The following is a 23,847-nucleotide window of genomic DNA, read 5'->3' as shown; positions in this document are numbered from 1 at the left end:
ATAATCCCACAAACCCAGACAATAAAGGATAGACTTGTGTGATGCCTCTTTGAATATAACAGCAACCATTTTAACTTTCCTGCATTTAAATGTCTATGCAAGTTAAATTAAAAGGCTGGATTACTAAGCGGGGATCAGTCTTAATTAGGAATTCCTCCCCAATGTCATCAACCTGCTTCTTTGGTTGTTTTGAGGACAGGACAGGACAAAGAAGCAGAAGTGACATACTGTATTTTTAAGACAGTTTTCCCATGTCATCCTTTTTGAGGCTCCTACAACAATCACCGGTCTGTACTGTGTCTGTCAGCTGTTTTCACCTTTAATTGGAAATCAAACTGCTGAACCCCCGAAGCCCACGGAAACACCTCATTTTCACTTTTTACCCAAGTCCGTTTGTACTTCATCTTGTCGGTGGTTGGGTTGAGTTTGATGACCCAGGGGAAAAAAAAAGAAACCCTGCTGTTCAAACTGCACAGAAGAAGAAAGTCCTTCCTATGTGCAGCCCAGCTTGAAACGCACTTCATTCTCCTTCCCCGAGAGGTCATTTGCAGATGAAAAAGGGAGTGCAGTCCATATTTCCACTGAAAAAGTCTTCAAAAAATACACAGTGGAAGAAAAAGCAGCAATCTGAGGTGTCAAGGGCCACTATGAATGCAAACAAAGCAGAAATTCCCACAGCACTGTCATTATATGATCATCCATAAGCTACATTTTTGAGTTGTTCCACATTCTCGTACACTAAATCATCTTCAGACTCTTGTTTTTTAGCTTTTCAGTGTAGTTTGGAGCGTTTCCAAGAATTACAAGCAAATTTGTTTACACTGTTTTTTACAGAAAACAGTCTTTGCAGCTGTAGACTCATAACCTCGTCCATCCTGGATTAGTGTTTTCACAGGATTTCAACCATCCTTACACTCTTCTGTGCAAATCAGCTTCACGGCTAAGGTCTTAAGCAACAGTGATGCTTAAGGAAGAGAAGATGTAAGAGTTTTCTGACCTATCTGGATGTGAAAGTTTATGATCTTATAAGGAAAACAAGGTTGAAACAGAATTTATAACCAGGTTGAAAAGAGTTGCAGTCATGGGTTTGCCATTGGTAACTGATGAGCCTTTAAACTTTACAAATATAAACAACACTATATAGAATATTTAACTTAAATAGCATAAGGGATCATAAACTGTTGGAGTTAAGTTTAGTTTAAATTCAGCATTGATAAGACCTCCACTATGACTAAATGAATCTCGAATAGTAAGGTTTGCGTTGTTTTTTTTTGTAATAGAAGTTTGATTCGCAGTTTCTTAAATAATTATAATAATTAAATAATTATGTTCTGTGATGGTAAAACTGCATGTTTTTTAGGTGTGGACAAAATATAACATTTGTAATTTTGAGGTTTGGTGTAACACCAATGTTACACCAAGTATACATCCACCCAGATACAGATTAACTGATAATTAAACGATATTTAATTGTCGCCACACTCCACAGATCAGTAAAAGTGTGGCGTGTTGTCATGGTGAAGACGCAACACTGAAATGTCAGTGTCATTTTAACTCCATTGGATTGAAGCTATTTACACAGAGTTTGAAGTGTTTTCAGTGGGGCCCGATGAATGTGAATAATATCTTAGAAAAATTTGTCCTTTGTTGTATTACACAGCTATAGATTTTTGTGAAAGTAACCAAGGTTTGTGTAGGAGTTGGAGTACTGTGGTTCAGTTCAGTGTATTATCTGTGGAATTAATAACAAACCGCGAGTCGATACAGGCAGACGCGAGGAAGAGCAACATTTTAAATCCTTGTGTAGTTGGAGGTTTGGTGTTCTCTCCTATAATACACCGAACCCAGAATTGTATTAATTATGTGGCTGTAGCGTCTTTATCCAAAATACTTTAGTCTTCCATTTATCATCATCTTCCTGCTCCTGCACTATCGTCACCACTGTCATTCTGTTGCAGTCCTCTTTTTTGCTGCAGTGCTCTAATTACATCTGCCAAAACAAACGTTTGCCTGTATTGATGAGCTCTCTAAAATGTTTGTGATGAGTTATAAGATCAATGCCCGCGTCTAATTAGATCAGACAATCTGAACAGAAATATGGGCCGCGATTATCTCGTATATCTGGCACTACCAAAACTATCTGGACACTCGTGGCACTTGCCATATGTGTCTGTTAAACATCTCGTTTGGAAGTCGTTAACATTTATGGCGTGCCCTAACAGCCTCCTCTCGTCTGGGTTTTAAGGTTTTCCACCAGATGTTGAGCCTGCTGCAGTGATTCGCTCCAGTTCAGCCACAAGAGCATCGAGGCTGATGTTGAGTGGGAATCCACTTGATCTCAAAGCTGCTGGATGTGGTTGGATGTCAGAGCTGCTTCAGGTCAGTCAGTTATTAAAGAGCATTATTGAAGAGCATGTACATGCTGATGTGGTGGTTGTGTGGCTGATTAGGTGTTAAATTGTCAGGTGATAAATACATTATTATTTATATATCTATATATATATATATGTGTATATATATATATATATATACACATATATATATATATATACATATACATATATATACATGTATATATATATATATATATATGTCCATGTTCAGTATAACTTATTGTACTTAACCAGTCTGTGACTCACGTCCTCTTTGTTTAGTGACACCTCTGAAGTTGCTCCTTGTCTGTCTGCACCCATCATCTTATATTTAGTGATACTATAGATTACATTTGCAAGCTATGGTAAACATACAAATCATATATTGTGATTGTGATTAATACAGATGATCATTTTTGAATCCTAACTGTTATTTTCTGGTTAAAAGAAAAATCCATTTTGACATTTTGTGGCATCTGTCTCGAGTAACAATGCACAATGCAAATTTTTTTTTGCTGCACATTTGTATCTTAATTCAATTATTGTAGTTGCCCCTTTCAGGCTGGTCAGGTTAGCGTTAGAACATTATGTAGCAGCACTTGGATTGTATTTCATATTGTTGTAACCATGGCAGCAGCTGCATGTCAGCGACATGATAGGACAAACTCTGGTTGAGACATTGAACACCTGTTGGGACTGAGTCGGTCTCAGCTGGAAAAGAAAAATGTGGATAAAGTAGCACTCTGTACTTGATACAAGTGACATTAATCCCGGTTTATTTTGTGATTCTTTCAGAGCGTAATCTTTCCTTGTTTATTCACTGATTTTTTTTGTCTTCTAACCAGACGATTGATGCGTTGTTCCTCTACGTTGCATGCCAATGTGTACTTGGAGCGAGACACTAAATTCCAAACTGCTCCTGGAGGATTTGCTGGCAGTATGTGAATGGATAATTTGATGGAATATATTTCAGCATATAGATGCGCTGGAGCTGGGTATGAATGTAGCTGAAAGGCCAAACTGCAGTTTAACGCGTTTCAAGTGGTCATCAACACGAGACAAGTGCTTTCATCAAGTTCAATTTCCATCAAGTCACTGCTTTACCTCAGACAGCTGAATGCCAGATCATGCAGAAGCAACTCGGATCAAAACAGACTGTATGCTGAGGGCCACCGCGTACTCGCACCCAACAAAGGCTGCAGATAACTGACGCTCAGTCACTTAAGCTCATTTTACACTGGTGAAAAAAACTGTTGACACTTAACATCTGGCATTTTTCTGTAATGGAAATAGATAGAATTGGCATTCAGTTCCTGTTTAAATGCCTCCACACTCATCAATCAAATGCAAATGAATATTACGTGACAGTATTGCTTCAAATATTTACCCGATTATCGCTCTCTCTCACACACACACACACACACACACACAAACGTGTGATGTCGTAAGGATTATATTAGGATTGCATTGCATACATGCTTAGGAGGACAGTTTAGCTTGTTTACCCCATGAACAAAACATCAGTCTCATTGGCCCACTGCGCCCACATTGACTCAGAGAGAAGCTGAGCTTCCCTGGAAGCGACCTTTTCATTGCACATCAGAGACGAGCTCGCCACAGTGAAATAAACCTATTCTGTGCCGTCCTGCAGGGGACAGTTGAAGCTGAGTGGTTCTAATTGTGTTCTAGCGCACGCTGAGTATTGAAATGCAACACAACACACGTTCGACGACACTTTAGAAGAAGTTAAGCTTCGCTTGCACTGATTTTAAGGTGTGAGTTTTGACAGATATCGGATAAAAAGTGACAGCCCTAATTGGCAGTCTGCTTTTTTTTCAGCGTACTGTCGTGTACTGTGTACTGCGTAAGCAGAGATCTTAAATCCGTCTCCATGACACTGTCTGTGCTCTCTGTGGTGCTTTCTCTTGTTGTGTGTTTCATTTGGGTAAAAAATACTGCTACAGCAACGTGAAAGAGGTAATTTGCCTTTTTTTTAGCTGGTAAACCCATGTTTAAAAAAACCCTACACATACATTTATTTATGTGTTTGCCTTTTTCTTCTTCCTCTTCAGTTTTTTCCTATTTTCTTCCTGTAACCTCCACCTTTCCTGCCATTTTGGCAAACAATCAATGTGTGAAGTGATTGCAGTGTGATGCGACACCTGATACACCTTCTGTAAAGCACTTCCTCTACATTTAAATGGTGCTACACACAAAGCACTCACGGTTTGCCCTTTCCCGCAAATCTAGAATCAGATACAACAGAAAGTGTGACAGGATGACACACTATGATTTATTCACACTCCCTATCAGTTACAGTTTACAGACAGAGCGATGTAAAGAAAACAAACAGCAATCACTCACGTTGAAGTCCTCACTGTTTGATGTGTGTTATTGTGTGTATTACAATTACTCCTCCCTCCTCCCTAGATAGCGGCAACGCATCAACCACCTGGAGGGAGAAATGCCTGGGTGGCATTTTGACATGCTGTTTGCAGCTGACAGGTTTAGGATAATCACTTCACGACTCCCATGAAATTTCCTAATGAGCCTTTTTTCGCTGAATGTCAAATCTGCCTTTACCTGTGTGAGGTGCGGCTTTATGAATTCGTACTTCTCCTTTTTTTTCCCTTGTCTGTTCTTTCCGGTTTTTCTTTTTTTTTCTTCATCTTCACTTTTTGTCTTCTGCTCACTTCACTGGCTAAATTTGACAGCTGCTGTTCTTAATTTCATCCCTGGCTATTTCCAGAGGATCCATCTGGTGCTGCTGAGAATGAGGGGCTGATGGGAGCAGTGCTCAGCCAGTCAGATGCTCACACAAACACATTTTTCTGCAACAGCGCCGAAGGCTCACACACACAGTGTACATGTGGATATATCCATACAAATAGTCCATAAACACACATTCAATACCCACAGACTCGTGTAGATTTTATTATTTATTTTATTAAAGGAAGATTACAGCTTTTTTTTGAAGTCGCAAAGAAAGCGTTTGACTCACATGTAAGCAACACATTGACGACGTTCCTCCATGCCATGTAAATCCCAATTATCTATCTGCAAGCTGTCTTAAATGGACCCGTAGTGGACATAATGGCCTGAACGCTGCTGGGAGTGGATTTAATGGTAGGCATGTGCCCTGAAAAGTAGCCAATTATTGTGCGAGTGTGGAAGATGTGGCTCTGTGCACATATGCAGTGATTCTTCCTTTCTCTCTCTGTTGGCAGAGGGAGAAGAAAGACAGGCCAATTACACTGAGTGATTTTTCTATTTGTGCTCAACAAACAAGAGGGATTTTTTTTGTGTTCTTTGTTAATGTTGTGCCATGGGCACTTTGGTTTTTGTCGTCTTCCAAGTACGCATCATTCCTGCTTGAAATAACAAGTTTGATTTTTGGTGTTGAAAGTTCTGGCAGAGTTGTTGTTCTCCTTCCACCCTGTTTCAGCCTATTTCACACATTTCTCTTTTATTTGTACATGTGGTTGTTTTCTCTGTAGGATGTGGTGCTTTTTTATCTCAGAGAGGTTAACAACAGCTATAATCCTATTGATCCAGAAAACTGATCCCTTCTAATCCTGTAACATGAAAGTTAGGCATTGTGCTATGCAGCACGGCACAGTGGAGCCGGAAGCTTTATGGCTTTATAAATCCTTATCCAGTGCCATGAGCCGTGCTGACAGTATTCATCTCAAATCTGCTTCAGAGACAGAGATGTCCTGACTGGACTCTGACTAAAAACAGGCAAATCTTGTGAATTCTTGTATTGGATGATGTTTCTTTGTTAATTGACTGTGATTTTGGGCCAGACAGACAGAAAACTGTACAGATGAAAGGCAGTTTTTTAGATGAGCCGCAGGGAGTCAGCCTGACTTTCTGCTTCCCACTCTCCTTTCATTTTCTCACTTCTTGTTGTGGGCTCTTACTCTGTCCCTCTAGAGTTTCGCTCCTGGTGCGCCCTCACACTTATTCCTCTTTTGAATCCTTTCAACATTCCCCTCGTTTTGCCCCCTCTTTTTTTTTTTTTTAGATTTTCTTTGTTGCTTCTGGCTAATGTTTGTCCCCCGAGGCTTGTGCCAGGTACAGCTGTGCTTCTGTGATGGCAAAATCATAGGACAGTAACCCTGCCACATGCAACACTCACCCATGCCAGTTAATGACACTGAGAGGCATCCCATGATGCACATTACCACAGTTGCTAGGCTGAGCACCGGCTGAGTCAGCAGTAAAACGTGGCATTTTGGCAGCGCTCCTGGTGCAGGGTACGGTGGAGGTGACATCTGTGACTCTGGATGACACCATTTTGGCAGCCTGTGCCTCCTACGTTCTTATCACTGTCATGGATTTTTTTTTTTTACAGCGTTTTGAGAGAGAGAAGCTGTTTGGAATTTTTTTTTTAGGTAAACTGGTTGCAACTGCAGTGCAATCAGATGAAGAAAGAAATATCAGTTCTTGCTGGTTCTCTTGCTGTTTCTCCTGTTGCACCCCCTCTCTATTTTTTTTTTACTCAAGCCTTGACAAACTTTTGTGTCTAAAATGTTGGTATTTAAATGATTGTCAGTCAACGGCTAATGGATGTCACCATGCCACACCCCCGTCCCTGCCATACACACACTAATTTGGTTTTCCCCACAATAGTCATTTATCACTGTCCATCATTCTCTGCTTCCATTCAGTATGAGCAACAACACCTAAATCGATATCTCCAAGTAATGTTTTGACACAGCAAACCAGCAGAGTTATTTCTTAAAAAGCTGCACTGGAGCTTGCAGCCTCTCTCTTTCTTTGACTTCCTGACTGAGTTCCTTCCTTCCAGAAATCATTTCATGTTCCAGCTCTTAACTCTTTTTGTATGCAAATAATAGCCCTATTCATGCAACAGCTCCGTGTGTATGTAGACGAATGTGGAGAGGTCACTGCGTAAACTAAGCATGGATAAGTAACGGCATTTATGTCACTGTCAACTTTATATGAATAAGTAAGATTTAAAACAAGGGTAATCATGGTGCAAGTGGATAATGCCTAAACCTAACTTGTCTTCCAGATACTAAAAAAGCTTATTCAAGTATCACTATATAGTAGTGCTGTCAGTTAAGCGCCTTATTAACGGCGTTACCTCAAACCCATTTTAACGGTGTCAATTTTTTATCGCGAGATTAACGTTCTTTTTGGACGTGCTAACTTTGTAGTTTTTTACATGCTGTTGCAACAACGTTAGACAAACTGCAACCCCACACCAGATCTACCCGGAAACAAAACAACACTTGCTGCACACACTTGTTTGGGCGTGCGAGTAGTAGGCTAACGTTACGTTTCGAGCGGATGGCGAGCGTTGTGCGCTTCTCCGTGTCCAACGCAGCCTGGATCATTTCTCGACGCACTCCCCACATCCAAGTAATGATGTATGCAGTGTTACCAAACAGTGTTACCGAAAAATGTGCTATGACATTAATGCGATTAAATATTTTGTTTGACAACACTATTATATAGGCAAATTACTTTGTATTATAGAGCATGTAAACGAACATTCTTACTCACTGGACCTTCGACATTTTATTGTCTCAGCAACTTCTTGTTGTATTTTCTCTGCTTTGTGTCGATTGGTTGTAAAGTACAGAATTGTGTGACACAGTCTCATTCAAATGCAACACTTGACTATGCTGCTTAAACAGATGGTGATGTCAGTGAAATGGCAACAGGAACAAAGCCTGACCTCTGCTATTTCCGGATTCACAACTCGAATCAATTCACACACAAACCGCTGATTTCTTGTTTGCCAGGAGCAGAGTGTCGCTGGAAATGTCAGAATGATAATAACTTTCCAGCAAGCAAGACAGCTTTTATACAGCAATACAAGCTGATTCTTATATAGCTAAAAGTAAGGCATTTTTTCGACACAAACTCGAGAAAAGGTGTGGAGAATTGTGTCTGGATGTCTCTGGAGACTTTTCATTTGAATATGATGAACGTAGAAGGAGATTTTCTTGATGAGATACATTCACAGACGCAGGAGGATCTCAAGAGGATCCAGGCGTGAAAGAGGTTTGAGCGTGCAGGAAAGAGGACACTCACACTCTCACTTGCTGAGTTATTATCCAGAGATTATTGTGCTGTGTTCACACATGTGCTCACTTGGACGTTATTCAGAGATTAGCAGGCATAGGAATCTGAGAAGAATATCAGGACGACCTCTACAGACCTCGGTGTTTACACACCATTCTCTCAAGTTCTGTTTCCAGACAGCGCAGTTCTGAAAGCTTACAATCATTTTCATTATCAGGTCTGTATATTGAAACTTCAAAATAACATCATATATGTATTTTTAATTCAAATATATGATGATTATTTTTTTTTACTGATTTCTCTGTGACTTGTGTCTGGTGTGAGTTGGAATGAAGTCATGCGAGGAACAGTGGTGCAGTTAGGATTTTGAACAAAAATACAACCTGGACAATTGAATGGGATGAGGAGCTGTAAGACGCAAATAAACGAGGAGGAGATGTTTGATTCCAAAAGCCAAAACGTGAGGAAGTAGTTTCCTTCGAGACACGCTTGGCCGTCGCCTTTGTACCACATTGTGAAACAGAACATTCTGGCTTAGACACTGCAGCTGTTGATTAGTGTGCAACCACACTCGGGTAGAGAAATGAACGTGAATCACACAAAAACACAGAGCGAGGGGAATGCGCTGCTTAACCATGCACAGAGTGTCTGTTACATTTGTGCTCAGGAACGTCTCATTCACAACACTTTTGTCCTTGCTTGCAACATTAACCTCCACCAGTTTTTCCCAGCGGCGACGAGGGAGCCAATCAATTTGCACGCTTTGTCAACCTCCAGTGCCTCCTCCTCCTTCTGAGACTCCAAAAAAAAATGAACATCCTGCATATTCATCACCAGTGTGCAGATTTTCTGTCTTTCATTTCTTCAATTATGTTGCTTTTCCTTTCATCGTCGGCTCTGCCTCTCGTTCAGCAAATGCCCGTACATTGTGTATAAACAGTTCTGCAGGCTGCTGTTTCTTTCTAGTATATCTGTGAAGGAAGATAGTCACAAACTGTCTCTCTTACTAGGACAGAGATAATTGGCATCAACGTCGTGAGACCATTGCCACGCGCTGGTTTTCTGCACTTTTAGATTTAAATAAAAGCTTAAATAGTCTTCAGAATTGGCTGTTGTTACTGTGTTAAACGCTCATCTCTCTCCTACCATATGACCATCAATACAGATTCTTAAGACACCTTCGTCTCTCGAAACCTTCCCCCAGCAGCTTTTCCATCACAACTATTACTAGAGTCTTAGAATTTAATTGAATATGTAATAGCGCAAGGGACCGGAGTGCAGCTCGGCTCATTGGCGTTTGTGAAGCGTGGGCAGGTGACCGGAGCTCCACACACGTGACACACGTGCAGATCCCACACTATGAGCTATGAGTCCAACCGTTCTACACAGAAATATGACTGTGAGATCTGCAGGACGATGATAAACAAGCAGCTCGGCAAACAAAGTGTAAATAACACGATTGAAACACGTGGTGCATTGTGATTGAAACTGTGCCCTCTGGGCTCGAATTGATTGTCCATTTCAGGACTGCCAGTCTAATAAATAAACAGAAAGGAGACAAATGATGTGCTAAACTATTTGCTATTCCCATTTAACGTGAGAACCCGATCGATGTTGCAGGATCAAGCGTGGCACCTTGTTGTTTGCCGCACTCGTAACACCATGCTGCCGCTGAGGAGTGACCACAACAATTAGCTGTAAACAGTGAGGAATGGCACAACGGGCAAAAAAGAGCCCAGAGAGGAAATCTGTGGAGGAGGAGGAGGAGGAGAGTGCACAGGCTGAAAACTCTCAGAAATCTGACGGGATGATGGGGAGGAGCAAAGGTGCACTCGTCAAGTTCTTGTCTCTCTTTTTCTGTGACGGGGGCAAAGGGGACGGCGAAGGCTTCAGTGAAAAGTCAGTGATGATGAGGACAGAGGCACTGTGGAGCAATCGGAAACAAAACAAACAATGAAACAGAGGACAGTGGAGTCATTTTACCTTACATCTTCATCTGTGCATCCATCACTGAAGTCTCGGTGCGTCTCCATATACTTTATATTCAGCGCACTCTCCTTGAAAGCTTTTTGTATGCATGTGTAATGTAACATGTAGGAGTCACACACTGTATAAATAATTTCTTCCTACGTTTTCGACATTCAATACTGATGTAATCTAGGGATGCGACATGTTCGGCCACAATGAAATGCTGGATGCAAAGTAAATCCTTTAGCTACATACATAAATGTTCCTATAATTCATGTTTCTTATTGTTACCATAATTAAGTTTTGTGAAAAGGATGAATTTGTCAGAGTACAGAGGTGTAAACAAGCTTTAGCTTTATCAAGGATTTCAGAAGTTCTTTTGTCTTCATATTTAGTTTGGTCTATTAACCAAAAAAATAATACACTAAAATAATAAATAATTTTATCTCATCTCAAATGGTGCAGTGTAACTATTGTTAGCTGGGACGAACTATGGAGCCCTTCTGCCCCTTATATAGTATATATATATATATATAGATATTGGGGTGAATAACATAGCCCATAGTCCATGTTATGTGATTTAGGGGCCAGTGTTATTTGGCTTCAGGGCCCCATTAAAACAGTATGATGAAGAGGCTTGGGCTTCAGGGCCCCCTGAACCTCTGGGCTCCTGGGCCCCATAGGCCCGTGTTGCTTATTGGTCTAATTCTGGTGTCTGACAACAAATCAAAATTGCAATTTGAATGCAGTGCAGTCAGCAAAGTACAAAGGCTGCAATTTATTTCAGTTTTTTCTGCTCTCACGTTGTTCTAATTGCAAGGCGTTCTAAATAAAAACAACACATAAACATAAAGGCGAGAAACTATTTACACCTTAGTTCTCATCCTTGCATTAGTAAATATCCTGATGGTATCTCTTCTTTTCTTTGTATTCATATGCGTTTCAAGTCAGAACCATACCATCAACGTCTTTCAGTGGGATTTATTCATAAACGTCTCTGGTCCTGAGCCTCGATTATGTCAAAATAACGTAATTAAAATTCACTAATTAGTTTAACAAATTAATTTTGTTTCACCACTTTATCCCCTGCAGTATTTCATGATCAGCCCAGGAAATTGTTTTGACAAAACCTTAAAAAAGAGACACTAATTTACCCCAGGTACAACTTGAATTATTCCTTAAAAAAAAAAAAAGTTGTTTTTATTGTATATATTATACTGAATGGACTGAAAATACAGTGGCTGGACTGTATTTAGCGCAATCCGGATGAGACTGTCTTTGTGTGTATCATTCATGATTATTATAAACAGAAAGGTTACCCAGGAAGCTGTGGAGTTATGACCTATTTCTTTTTTCTGAGTGCAGCTGCTCCCTCGACACTGAAGTCATAAGGAGGAGGAATATACACAGAATGCATGATTTACTCTCATGCATTTACAATGCATCAACAGTTGGAACAGTAGACAGCGTAAAGAGGGGCTATCACAGGCGCGCAGTTGATGTAAAAGCAAAGTAGATGTTGAATTGATGCCGCAGATGGATTTTAATCAAGTCTTCATCCGTGGTGTCTCTTGTGTAAATCTCTGGTCCATAATTTTATTCTATCAGGAATAAAAGCGAGAGGCGGAAAATATATGTTCCTCCCACCGTATATTGTAGAGCTAAATCCATCCATGCTACTCTGTTTTCATTTAAAAAAGCCATAAATTCTGCTCCGGATGTGCCCACAGTCCACATTACTCAGAGTCACAAAAGCGAGACAGGCGTTTTAGTCTGAAGATGAGCATGAAATGGAAATCTTTAAGGAAAAATTATGAATTAACCGGCATTCACTTGCCTGTTGTGTCTTAACAACGTACAACTCAACTATCAGCTGTAAATGAAAAGCTCATTAAAACTTCCTTTCAGTTTCACCTTGGTCTCATAAAAGAAATCCCTGCTCCGACTTCCATCGTTCTTGTTAATGGTTAGTAGTTCTTTGTTTAACAACTGCCGAGGAGAGAGTCAGCTTCCTGTTTGCCCTGTCCACCGGTCACATGGTTTCACTTGTGATATGGAGCTCATCTGCACGCAGAAAATGGCATTTGTTTGGATTTTTCTGCTGTTTTTTAACATCGCAACACGAGTCGTGAATTGGACAAAACTGTGTTTTTGAACATATTTATAAATTTCAAGTACCTTAATCTTAAGCAAACACTTTTTGTACCAATCCTTAATTTCTCAGGCCAATTATACGTCAGATTTTCATTGCTATAAGATGCCGTTCACGTTTTCGGAGCAGAAGCTGCTGAGACCTAAATCTTTGTGGTTAAGAACTTAATAGAGAGGATCTTACATTGTTAAGGGACTATCAATTAGAGCTTTAATAACATCAAGTGCATTGAAAAGGTCAACCAATTAAGTCCATTGCAGAGATGAGTGCTCTATGAGTTGTCAGCTCCAGGTGTGTAATTAGAGCCAGCAGGATCTTGGCCATTTCCAATGAAGGTCGGTATTTTGTAAATGCACCTTTGATAACACAGCAGTCGGTCTAAAAATAAAAAAGAACAGGTCTCAAAAGACTGTGTCAATTAACTTGGATGAAAACAAGGATTATCTTTTACAAATTACAAGGTGGTCAAAATGGGAACATATCTGATTTTAAGGCCTTTTCGTGTGTGATTGCATGTATGTAACCATTAGGGCTGCACGTTATTCCAAATATAAAGAAGTGTGTTGTGTAGCGCAATAATTGGGGGATAATTCAAAGTCTACTTGACACGCAGTGAATACAAATTGTTCCTTGTGCTTGTTTTCTTTCGCCAAGAACTTACCATAAAGTTAGATTTTAATCATTTTTAGTATTTTGTTAACTACAATCCAGGTAACAGGGAATAATCTTGTGTAGATTAGCGGAATATACTCAAAGGTAGGCATTGAGGTGGCATTAATGTGCTATAGCGTTCAACCCAAAGCTAAAAACACATAGAGGCCTATGTTTGTAGCGAGAGAAGACTTTGTACCTGTGATCTGTGAGAAACCCATGTGATTTGGACATTTTTGAAATTCCAACTGAATCCAGTGCGCCGGCGAGTGAAATGTGACCTCGACTTGCACATCCAATGGCACAGTGAACACACTGAGCCGCAGTGTTGCCTGAGCTTGAGCTCAGAGTGTCCGTGGACCGTGAAGCACCTGCAAATTGATTGAAATAACTCCAGAGAAAAGGAAACTGAACTTTATTTGGGTGTTTGCTGTGAGTCGGTGGGAAGGCTTCGTGTGGCTTTCACGCTGAAAATGAATGATCTCATTGTCGCGGCATCTCAATCAACCTTTCAGATGACACCGGGACCAAGACCACCACCCCTCTCCCTTGGTTGGCAACTCTAAGCTGTAATCAGGATTGTTGGAATGTCAATAAGACGTTAAGACAAACACCAGTGGGGGTGATGGAGGTGTCTATCAGCCACTGCATCATTAGCAGGGAGAAAGGGATCAATGAAAACCCAGAGGAAGTCATTACAGTATTTTCTTTATTATTTTGTTAATGAATTACACTTTGAAAGGGCAGTGGTTTGAAGCTCGGAATCATGTCTGCTGTTATGTCTCCATTAAGATGGACGGACACGTGATTGACAGTTCATTCTGAAAGGTCAGAGAAACCTTCAGGTCCTCGAGCGGATCTATGGATTAAGCTAAAGCCTTTCTTTATCTCAGACAGAAAGTCTACTGTAATGATGTTAACCCTGCCAACCTACACTCATGATTCCACAATGTAACTCGTGATGGGGAAAAATGTATATCGCAAACTGTTTTTGAGTCATTTTGAACAATCAATTTAAAAAGTCTGTCAGGATTTAGTCATTTTTCTGTTCACCATGTGTCATTGAAGTGAATCAAAAGCAACGAGCTGTGCGGATATAATTGTTGCTAAATCAGTGTAATTAAACGTGTGGTTTTTCCATCAGCTCGACAAATGACGACAGTTGCCTTTGCTGTTTTGCTGTTGCTTACAGCTGTTCCCATCAGCTTCTGCTGCACTTTGTGTTCGTGTTAACTGGAAAATGTTCAAATATAATTGTTAGGAACGGCCGGATAGAGGTGGAAAAGTAAGGCTGCCGAAGATAATTCTTCCCCTCAGACAGAATCCTGTTTCTGAAGCTGTTTGACTGTCATCATTTATCTTTTCGTCATCAGCGTTTCATTTGGACACTGAAACTTGGAAGAATTTAAATTCATTAAAAAAATGTATGTTATTGGTGTTGGTATAATTCTGCTTCTGTTTTGTTCGCTGTGAACCACAGGGAGGACTTGTATGCACTTAACACAACAGAAAAACCCAGGCTATACTGCATTAAAACCAAATTATTTCTTGTGTGTATCAAACTCATTTTATTATAACGATCCTGCTCCTCTGTGTTATTCACAGTTGCAAGTCTTCATATAATGTGGCTTTTCATGACGCAGTCGTGCCTCTGGTTGAGTAAGAGATGTGTCTCCTGATGCCATTGATATCATTTCTCCCAGTCCATCGTCCTCAACGATGCTAATTTGGCACTGGACATAAACTTGGTTAATTGCGTTAAAAAAAAATAAAATAATATAATGCGTTAAATGTTTAAAATTCATTGCAACACTTAACGCATTAATTTTGACAGCACCAATTATGTTGTATTCAAATGTAAAAAAGAGTTTTTAACGATCTAACTGAAGTGAGTAACCTACAAAACTGCTTCAGCCTCCCAATAAGCACTTAACCAGCACAAAGACACAATAACCCTTGCAAACAAGAAATTCTAATGTGAAAAAGCCTTAAAAAAAAGGAAAGTTTTTATGAGCTCTCGTTGAAATTTCGCCAGGAGTTCATTCAGCGAGAAAAACAAGCTTACTGCTCAAAATGATTTGCACCGTACATCGGAGACTTGGAGTCAAATTCTGGTCCCAAAGGAGAGAGAGATACAAACTCTAATGATTGTTGACAGCGTAAGCTAAAGGTGCGTTTGCTTTCCTTTTTATTATTCCTCGTTGTTGAATAATTAAGACCTATTGATATTTCTTGGCCACCCAGGGTAATGACAGCAATAATTCATATTATGCTGATTACCACGGTGACGGGGGAGTGTAATGCATTCCAAATAGCATGGCTCTTTTCCAGTATCAGAAATGTTAATGGCAGACAGAGGTGTCGATGCACAATGAGGTGATTGTATGAGAAGAATGTAGTATGGCTTCTGTCGTGCCAAAGTCACTGGGGTGTGTTGGTAACACACTAATAGGTATTTCTCTGCGTCTGTGTATTAAGCGGTGTGCCAGGTGATTAGTCATCAGCCGCCTCCTCCGAGTGCTCCTGCGTGGGCTCGTGCCGCCGCATGTGACTGCAGGTTTGGAGGTTTTTCAACTTTTCTCCTCCGTCCTCTGAGAGCCACCGCGGCGCATGAGCCGCCTGGTTAATGGAGGCCTGTGATTACTCCGGAGCCCGGCTGACAGCTCGGCGTGTCTCAGCTCCGATCAGTAACTGACTCCATGCCACGGCTGAGACATGCCACTCAAGTCCGAGGGCAGGACGGTCTTGCCAATTACCCAGCTCGCACTGCTCTCAGCCTGTTAGCAGGATTGGTGACAGAGCTGTATCCTGAATTTGACATGGTGTTTCTTCTCTCTCTTCAACTTGATAGCGGTGATGGATACACCATCGCGGTCTATATATTGCCCTTCTGCTTCCATCTGTGTGTCTCTACACATAGTAAAGTCTGCTTGGCCACCACTTTTCAATCATGTTATGGAGTCAATGACACCTTCTTGTATGGAAACAACTGAAACTAACAGCAGAGAATACCCATATTTTTAAAAAGCAAACCTTTTAAGCCTCTAGCTTTATGATGTGCTCCGAGTTAGGGCTGAGGAATTTCCAATTAGTATCTAATTGTGATTATTTCGACTGAAATTGCGGTATGATTTGCGATGTGAGAGGGAATTGTACTTTTTACACATATTATTATTCTCATTTTCATTTGAGCAACATATTCAAAATAATTACAATGTGATATTTGTGCAGATCTGTGAGAAGCAAATGTGTTTTCTTCAGGACAATATTGAATCTAACGTGGTAGTTGTTCACACCTCTTGGCTTGTAGCAGGTATTTTTTATTGCAATTTTGACAAAAAAAGTAAATCATTGTTCTTTGAGTGATCTCCAATATTTTGACCGCCGATCATTTGTGTGCGATGTAGGGATAAGTGAATGCATGAATGAGGGTGTCTCACTACCACCACAGGATGATACCCTCCTCTCAATGCAAAATAAAACGTGCAAATGATGTTCTGGGCTCTTTTGGGACATTTTAATTCCACTTGTGTTATCTGAGGTCTGTGCCACCCTTGACGTAAATGAAAAACATGGAACTGTTTGGAAATGCAGCGCGTGTTGGCGTGCCACCCGCCACAGACGCTTATTAATCAAGTGAAAAACTCAATTTGATATGAGAGAATTTCATTTGACCTTTTCTGGGGTGTAAGTGGGTCTTGAATGATAAGTTCTCACGAAAGAGCACTGCACATCAATTGATCCCTCCACCTTCCCTGCCTGTTTGTTGCCATAGTTAAGCAATAGCGACGGCGCTTGCAGCATACTAATGACTTTTATAGCCTGATTACGCTTAAAAACTTTCCCTAATGGTCTGTGTCAAGACACAGTTGAGCTGAGCCTTTGCAGTTGGCGTGGCGGTGGTGAAATGTAAATACACCACAGATTGTTTTCCTTTTTCTGACACAATGAGTTCAGCTTGTGTAAATTAGGCTTTTATTCATGTAATGAGACCCTTTTTTTAATAGATTTACAGTGATGTCGTAGTCTCATGTTTATTCATGTTTTTATTGTTTATTGTTTATTGTTTATTGTTGTTGATGTTTTTATTCCGCCTGTATCTGGTCTTCATGAATAGAAAATAATGCATCCCTCACCTGAAAACAGGCTCTGTCACTGATGTAGCAGACATTAGTTTCTATTTAAAAGTGATGCACAACAGTTTTAATTTCCTGAAGTCTTACACCAGTTTCCCTGACCTGACCTGACCTGGTTTTTTTCTTCTTCTTTAATTCTACACAGATAATATGAAGAGAAGGAGCACATATTGCATCGGACAAGAGCCAGCTGTGTCAGGTATACGATACGCTACACTGACCTCAGCTTCCTGTCTATTTGTCAAATCGTTGCTCAGTCAGGGATGCAGCCTATTTCTGGTTTCCAAAGGCCTTTCATAAAAGGTAGTAGATGCATCGGCGCTCTATTTCACAGCACTCTCTCTGCTGGGGGAAAGCGAGAGGTGATTGAAAGCTGAGACAAGGCTTGGATAAAAGTTATTGTTGCCTCTGAGGTTGACCACTTCAATCTTGCTGTTTAATGAAGCATTGGCTTTATCACCCTTGCATGCGTTTACATTGCCCACGTTCCCTTTGTCATCAAAGGGAGTTACGACGTTATTTATTGAAGTGAAAATATGGTACATCCCAGTTTTTTTTTTTTTTATAGTAGCTCCTCTCCCAAGCCTCCCCACGCTGACACAGTATATCATCACTTGTAGTATACACATATTTTCTATGAATGACGTCAACCATGCGATGCAGCAGTTGAAGATACAGCACATATTACTGTGCTGTGGATGACAGTTTTAAACTTTGTCAACAATGTGGAAAATCAGCATGAATATAAAAATGCGAACAATGACTAAACACTGGAGGGCTCAGAGTTCAAATACACAATTAAAATCAGTTAAACACAATAACTTTAATTTGAACTGCACTTGGAACAAATGAACGATATTTTTTTATGGGATTTGCCATTTCGTACAATGAAAGCTCCGTTGCATAACTTATGAGACAAAAACTGCAATTAAAAATTATAACTACATCACAAAATGGACAAAAAGTGTCTAACAGTGTCTGAAAGTGCTATTAATTAACAAAAGCATTAACAGACCTACTGTACCTTATCATTAAAATGTAACTGTGGTGGCTCTGTGTTTATAAATGTTTTTTTTTTGTGAACTGTAATTTAAAAAACACATTTAGAATCACCGAGGTTTGCTGCTGAGAGACACTATTGCTTCAGTAATGTTGTCACACTCTTACATTAACAATTTGAGACATTAAGCAGTGAAAACAAGTTTTTATAGTAGACATAAAGTAGAACGTCGTGGCTGAACCAGTCTACCGGACCATTTCTAAAATTTAAAAACATAGAGCCCAGGTAGAAAAATAGCAGAAATCCCCTGGTAGCAGATGGCTGAAACTGTTTCCATGTATTAAAATACACTTTCAGGATCATATCTGAGAAAATATCGAGCTGTTTAACTTTGGAATTTACCTTTCAATACTCCTGCCGCTGAATAGAGATTTGGTAAAACGGGCCTACAGGGCGTGAGAACCTTCAAAAGGCTTCATGGTGTGTCAGTGAACGCAAGGAGAGTTGAGCCTTTTAGCTAAATTCAAACTCTCTGTGACCATTCATTTTAAAGTGAGGATGACAGACTATGCATTACTACAGGTCATGTTATAGTAGTGAGAAGCTCTAGGCGATTACATCTCTAACTTAAAATCAGTCAGAGGCAGCAGACGATGTGAATGGAGACAACTAAATAATGGACTTAAACAGAGCAGGTGAAGGCAGCAAGCAGACGGAGAGAATTGGTCAGTCAACATAATTAAACAACAGCTTATTGTCAGATTAATCGATAATTAAAGGAAGTTAGTTGCAGCCCTGAAAGCAGCATCAGTAATTCTTAAACCGGCTCCTTGTATATTATAAAAGGCAAACCGATACCTACAATCGTGATAGTGCTCTTGAATTTTATCTTTCATTTCTGCCAAATGAAAATAAGGCAAATTTCAACACACTCTGGATCTTTGTATGATGCTGTATTTTCTCTGTGTTTTCCATTGCGTCTAATGCCAACAGCCCACAGAGAGAAAAACAGTTAGCATGCATATGTCAGATGCTCCATGTGCGCCTATGTGCGCTTCCTAAGCGCCACGGGCAGGGAGTCTGTGGAAAGGTCACCTCTCACGTCGAGTAAAATGGAGGCAAAGCGAAGGCTTTCGCTTCTCCTCATCATGCCCGCGTGTAGCCACTGCTGAGCATTCGTGACTGCTGCTTACTCCCACTCACCTAATCACCACTTAGCATGCTAAATTAATACATGAATCATATTAGTAATCTGCATATAATTTGCATTTTGTAGCCTTGAATAGTATTTTGCCATGATGTAATTTCCCGTCGCAGCGCCTCTGCAGCCGGACTCATTGTGTCTCCAGCTTCATAATGATCAAAAGCTGTAATCACACCGAGATTCCAGTTTTTAAACCCATCAGCGAGGGAAGCGGCGACATGAAAATGTAGTGGTACTCACCTAATTGAAAAACATCTGATTTTCGCTGAGGAAGAAAATGATAGGGATCTCTTTTTCGCAGACAGCGGCTTGTTTTCTAAAATTAGGCTTCAAAGCTGGATGTAATCACATATTACATATGACGGGAGTTGCAGTCTGTAACATAAACACCAAATCTGAATGCATGGCTGATTCATGCACAACCTCCTGTTGAAATATTCAGGCCTGAATGTGTTGATGGGCTTTGGGGGTGGAGCAGTCTGCATCACAGAAGCTTCTTTGAACTTCTCCCCACATCAGGAGTCATGGAGTCGCAGTGAATTGTGCATGAATGTACACCGACTGTTAAAAGGGAAGTCCGTTTTGTGGCGTTTTATGCAGTGCTTTCATTTATAAAGTCCACTTTCTTGAAATATTCAGCGAACCCAGGAGATCATTTTTCTGACACGCCGAAGGATTTGATTCTTCGTTCCGTTATCTGGTTGGTGAAGTAGAAACTAGAGAAGGAGACACTGTGATGAATTGCACTCAGCACACTTGAGCAGTTTCAGTGGAGCAGCCTATAGTGACAGATCTAGATATGAGTCTAATATGGGAACATGAATTAGCTTCCTTTATGAGGCTTGAAAAAATTGGTCTCTTTGTCTGACGGTGTTAATTAGTGTGTGCGCAAGGGTCAAATGCAAAATGCCTTGTTAGATTGTGGACGTAGCATCAGAATAATTTGTCTCTATCTATACAAATCTGAAAATATTGCTTTTGATTTCATCATAATGCTGCATATGAAATTTCCCATGGATTCATTGCTCATCGCGTTCAATTTTCTTCCTAATTGAACAGTACATTCTAGGGAATCAGCTGCAGGCGTTATTTGCATAGGATCATTATAATTTATCAAAGACACCACAGCAGGCTCTTCATCAAGTTTCAAGAGCGATTTCTCCATCTTTTTTATCTATGAATACATTACGGCGAGCGGCCCATACATCTTTTTAGGCTGTCCTTCAAGCCCTCGAATGAAGTGCAAGCGCAGGGCGCAGTTTGTCACGCGCGGTTTCCTCCGCGCTGTGTGTTCAGCGTAAACTGCAGCCAAACGCGGTGAGATATCGGCCTCGGCGCGGCCACAGGCAGTGAGTATTTGACGACGCTGTGACACAATGCCTAATACAGTGGTGAAGAAGCCGCAAAGATGGACACCTCTGTTTTCACACTGTGGTTGTAGCTCATTAGTCGATTTCACTGATCAATCATGGTTGAATTATTGTGGGTCATTAGAAGCATAAACTCTGATTGCTGGCCTAAGGGGGAAATCCATTTCGGTGCGATGGGAGGTGAAGTGCAGATGAGTGGCAAATCGGTGTGTGGCTTAGGTGTGAACTCCACTTGATGGCTTTTATTGTCAATGAAAATAGCCATTTATACCCAAAGATATAGAAAAGTTGATTATATTTTCTTCTTATTTTAGTCCATACAGCCAGAACCATGGCAGCCTCTGTAGTACATGTACAGACTAGAAGCGCACACACACACACTCTGCACAATTTCAGAGCAATAATAAAACTATTAGTCCTTTATTACATGGTTGACTCACTCACTGACTGGCATTGTTTGATATTATTCTATTTCAAAGGGTCTCTTTGTGGTTATGGCATGGGAACAACAACAAGTAGGCCTCCTAAAGTGTCTTCGGATCAATGGAGTGAGTCCTTTATAAGCTTTACAAACATCACAGCGGGAAAGGGCAATCTCAGAAGATTATACTTGTCAGATTAAATGAAAGTGTGGTGGGGTTTCAATTGGCAAGCAGCACGGGGGCCGCTGATCCAAACAATAACACCTCGCTGCTTTTGAAAGCAGAGGGCAAAAGCTGTGGCTGCGTCTCGCAAGTTGTCTTCGGACATATGCAAGTTGATTTATAGTAAGTGCTCCGTGGGACGAAAGGGTGATTAATTCAAGCGCACACACGTTGTTTGTCTTGGCTGATGCGTGAGTCACCGCAGCATCCCCACAGGATCTCACCTGCAGTCATATCTCTCTGCTGATGTACAAGATTCCACCTCATGTCTTGGATCGAGCAGGCTGAAGGTCACGACAGGGTCAAGTAGTAAATGCAAATCAGGTCTTTGATTTAAGCTGTGGTTGGGTGGGGGTGCATGCAGCTACGAAAGATCTGATAACGGCAGCTATGAAACTGGCAGACACCCAGTATAACCTCTGTTGCATTATATGTTCTCTTCAATAGCTCAATGCCTCTAAACGCTGTACATTTACAGGCTCTTCTGATTGTTATGTTCTGCATTTAAATGCATGGTATGTCATTGCTGCTACTAGGTGTCTCTCAATCCAAACAAACACAAATGACCTAGTTTGAAGACACTGGCTAACTAGTATTACCAAATATTTCGTCCTTCAAATTCAAATTCAAATTCGTAAGATTTGATCAGGCTGATGATGTCATCAAAAGGCAACTCAAATTCAAAGATTATATTTGTTGAGCAGAACTGTTTCCAGTCAACATTTCCACGGTGTCTTCATTCTACAGGCTGCTTGGTCCTCTGTGATAAACTCCTCATCTCCCTCTGAGCAGGTTCAGCAAATCTAAAGCAGTCCTCGCGATCAATGAGATCGATCGATGGGTCTGCTCCAAACCTCACTGTGTATAAGGCGGTGTCCACCTCGGCTTACTGCTTTTTACAGCTGCAGTGTTTAACCTGGACCGTGGAATGGGCTCTGTGAGTCTTCTGATTCCCCAGAAATCAAACAGTGGACACTTGCGAGGTTAATATCTTTAAAGGAGGCAGCAAATAGTGTTGATGGTGACTTTTGAACTGGACTTAGCACAGTGCAGCGTCTACCTATGCGGCGCGTGACCACTTATTTGTTTTTCTTTTTGTTGCGGTAATACTATACGTACCCTCTGGAGCAGAAGTGTCCGCCGGGCTCTGCCAGTCTGAGCATCACTTGACAAATCTGCACTTCCTTTTAAGCGAAGGTCGCAAGCTGCTTTTGTTCTAAAAATCGGCCGAGTGAATCCGCTCCGCCGCGAGTTGCTTTTCACTTAGCTGTTAATTTAAGGTTTTTGGCTGACGCATCCTTCCGAGGACTGCAGAAGCAGTCGGTCACCAGCCTACTGCAGTTTTAACCACTTCATTGGCTCATAGTTCTGCTCTCAATCAGCACTTAATCATATATGGAACCAACAGAATAAATGAAGCCGAGTCATTTATTTGCTTGTTTTCCTTTTCGTCTCCTAAGGTCAGAGTGTTCTTGTGTGGTAGTGTGTAAAACACACAATCTTGAGCACTTAAAGGACAGGAGAGAGTTATCCAGTGAGCAGAGCCATGTTGTGTTCATAGTTACATGCGGCGAGAATTGCCACAGACCTGTACGTTGGGGACACGGAGCAACACATAAGTGTCAAGTGCATGAGTCAGAACAACAACCTTTGGCCAGAGAAGACTGATAGTTAAATAGAGTCCAAAGAAACCATCTTAGACCAGCAACAGCAACAATCACAGGCCATCGAACAGCAAAGGTGTACTGTAACACCACTTATCAGCTTGGCACCTTCATATTACCACTTAGAATAGAATGAAGTGCCAACAGCACTACCAGGGCAGTTTAATGGATATTATAAAGGACATTAAAATGTGTCCTGTATTGCCAATATGATAATGATAGCAATAGCGATTAGGCATTTCATATAAGCCACTCCATGATCTGTTCTTTGCTTTCGTACTAAGCTTTAAAATAGAATATGAAACACATGCGCCGTTGCCTCAATTGTCAAATTGAGTATTGATTGTTTTGGTGCCTAAAGGAGCATTTCAAATGACTCTCAGGGTCAGAGTGAGAATCCTCAACCACTGTCTAAAAAATTGTGCTGTTCAAAACAGACATTTGCAGTCACACCACAATTGTCCATTCTCAGCTCCTCTTGCATGGTTAAACTCCTTTGCCCTCTTCTGCTTTGCCCATTTACCCCTCCAGAGGTGTTTTTACACACACACACACACACACACACACACAAGCAACACACCGTGTCTTAAAACGGTGTTTGATGTTCAAAATGAGCCAGCGCGTGT

General features: G+C 40.8%; 1 protein-coding gene across 2 annotated transcripts in view; it reads left to right on the top strand.

The window, feature by feature from the left end:
- Positions 1–2,249: 2,249 nt before the first annotated feature.
- LOC122784519 (beta-1,3-galactosyltransferase 1-like) overlaps positions 2,250–23,847 on the top strand; it is a 69,080-nt gene continuing 47,482 nt past the window's right edge. Inside the window, exons 1-2 of one of the 2 annotated variants that reach the window (XM_044049822.1) lie at positions 2,250–2,379; positions 17,485–17,538. The gene's annotated coding sequence lies outside the window, so the exon portion shown is untranslated. The remainder of the gene's footprint in view (positions 2,380–17,484; positions 17,539–23,847) is intronic. The other variant, XM_044049830.1, reaches the window with a different exon arrangement.

Source organism: Solea senegalensis, linkage group LG2 (assembly GCF_019176455.1).
Source record: "Solea senegalensis isolate Sse05_10M linkage group LG2, IFAPA_SoseM_1, whole genome shotgun sequence".
In the NCBI taxonomy this organism is placed as follows: domain Eukaryota; kingdom Metazoa; phylum Chordata; class Actinopteri; order Pleuronectiformes; family Soleidae; genus Solea; species Solea senegalensis.
The sequence above is the reverse complement of the archived record's forward strand: the minus strand, read 5'-3'. Positions and strand labels throughout refer to the sequence as shown.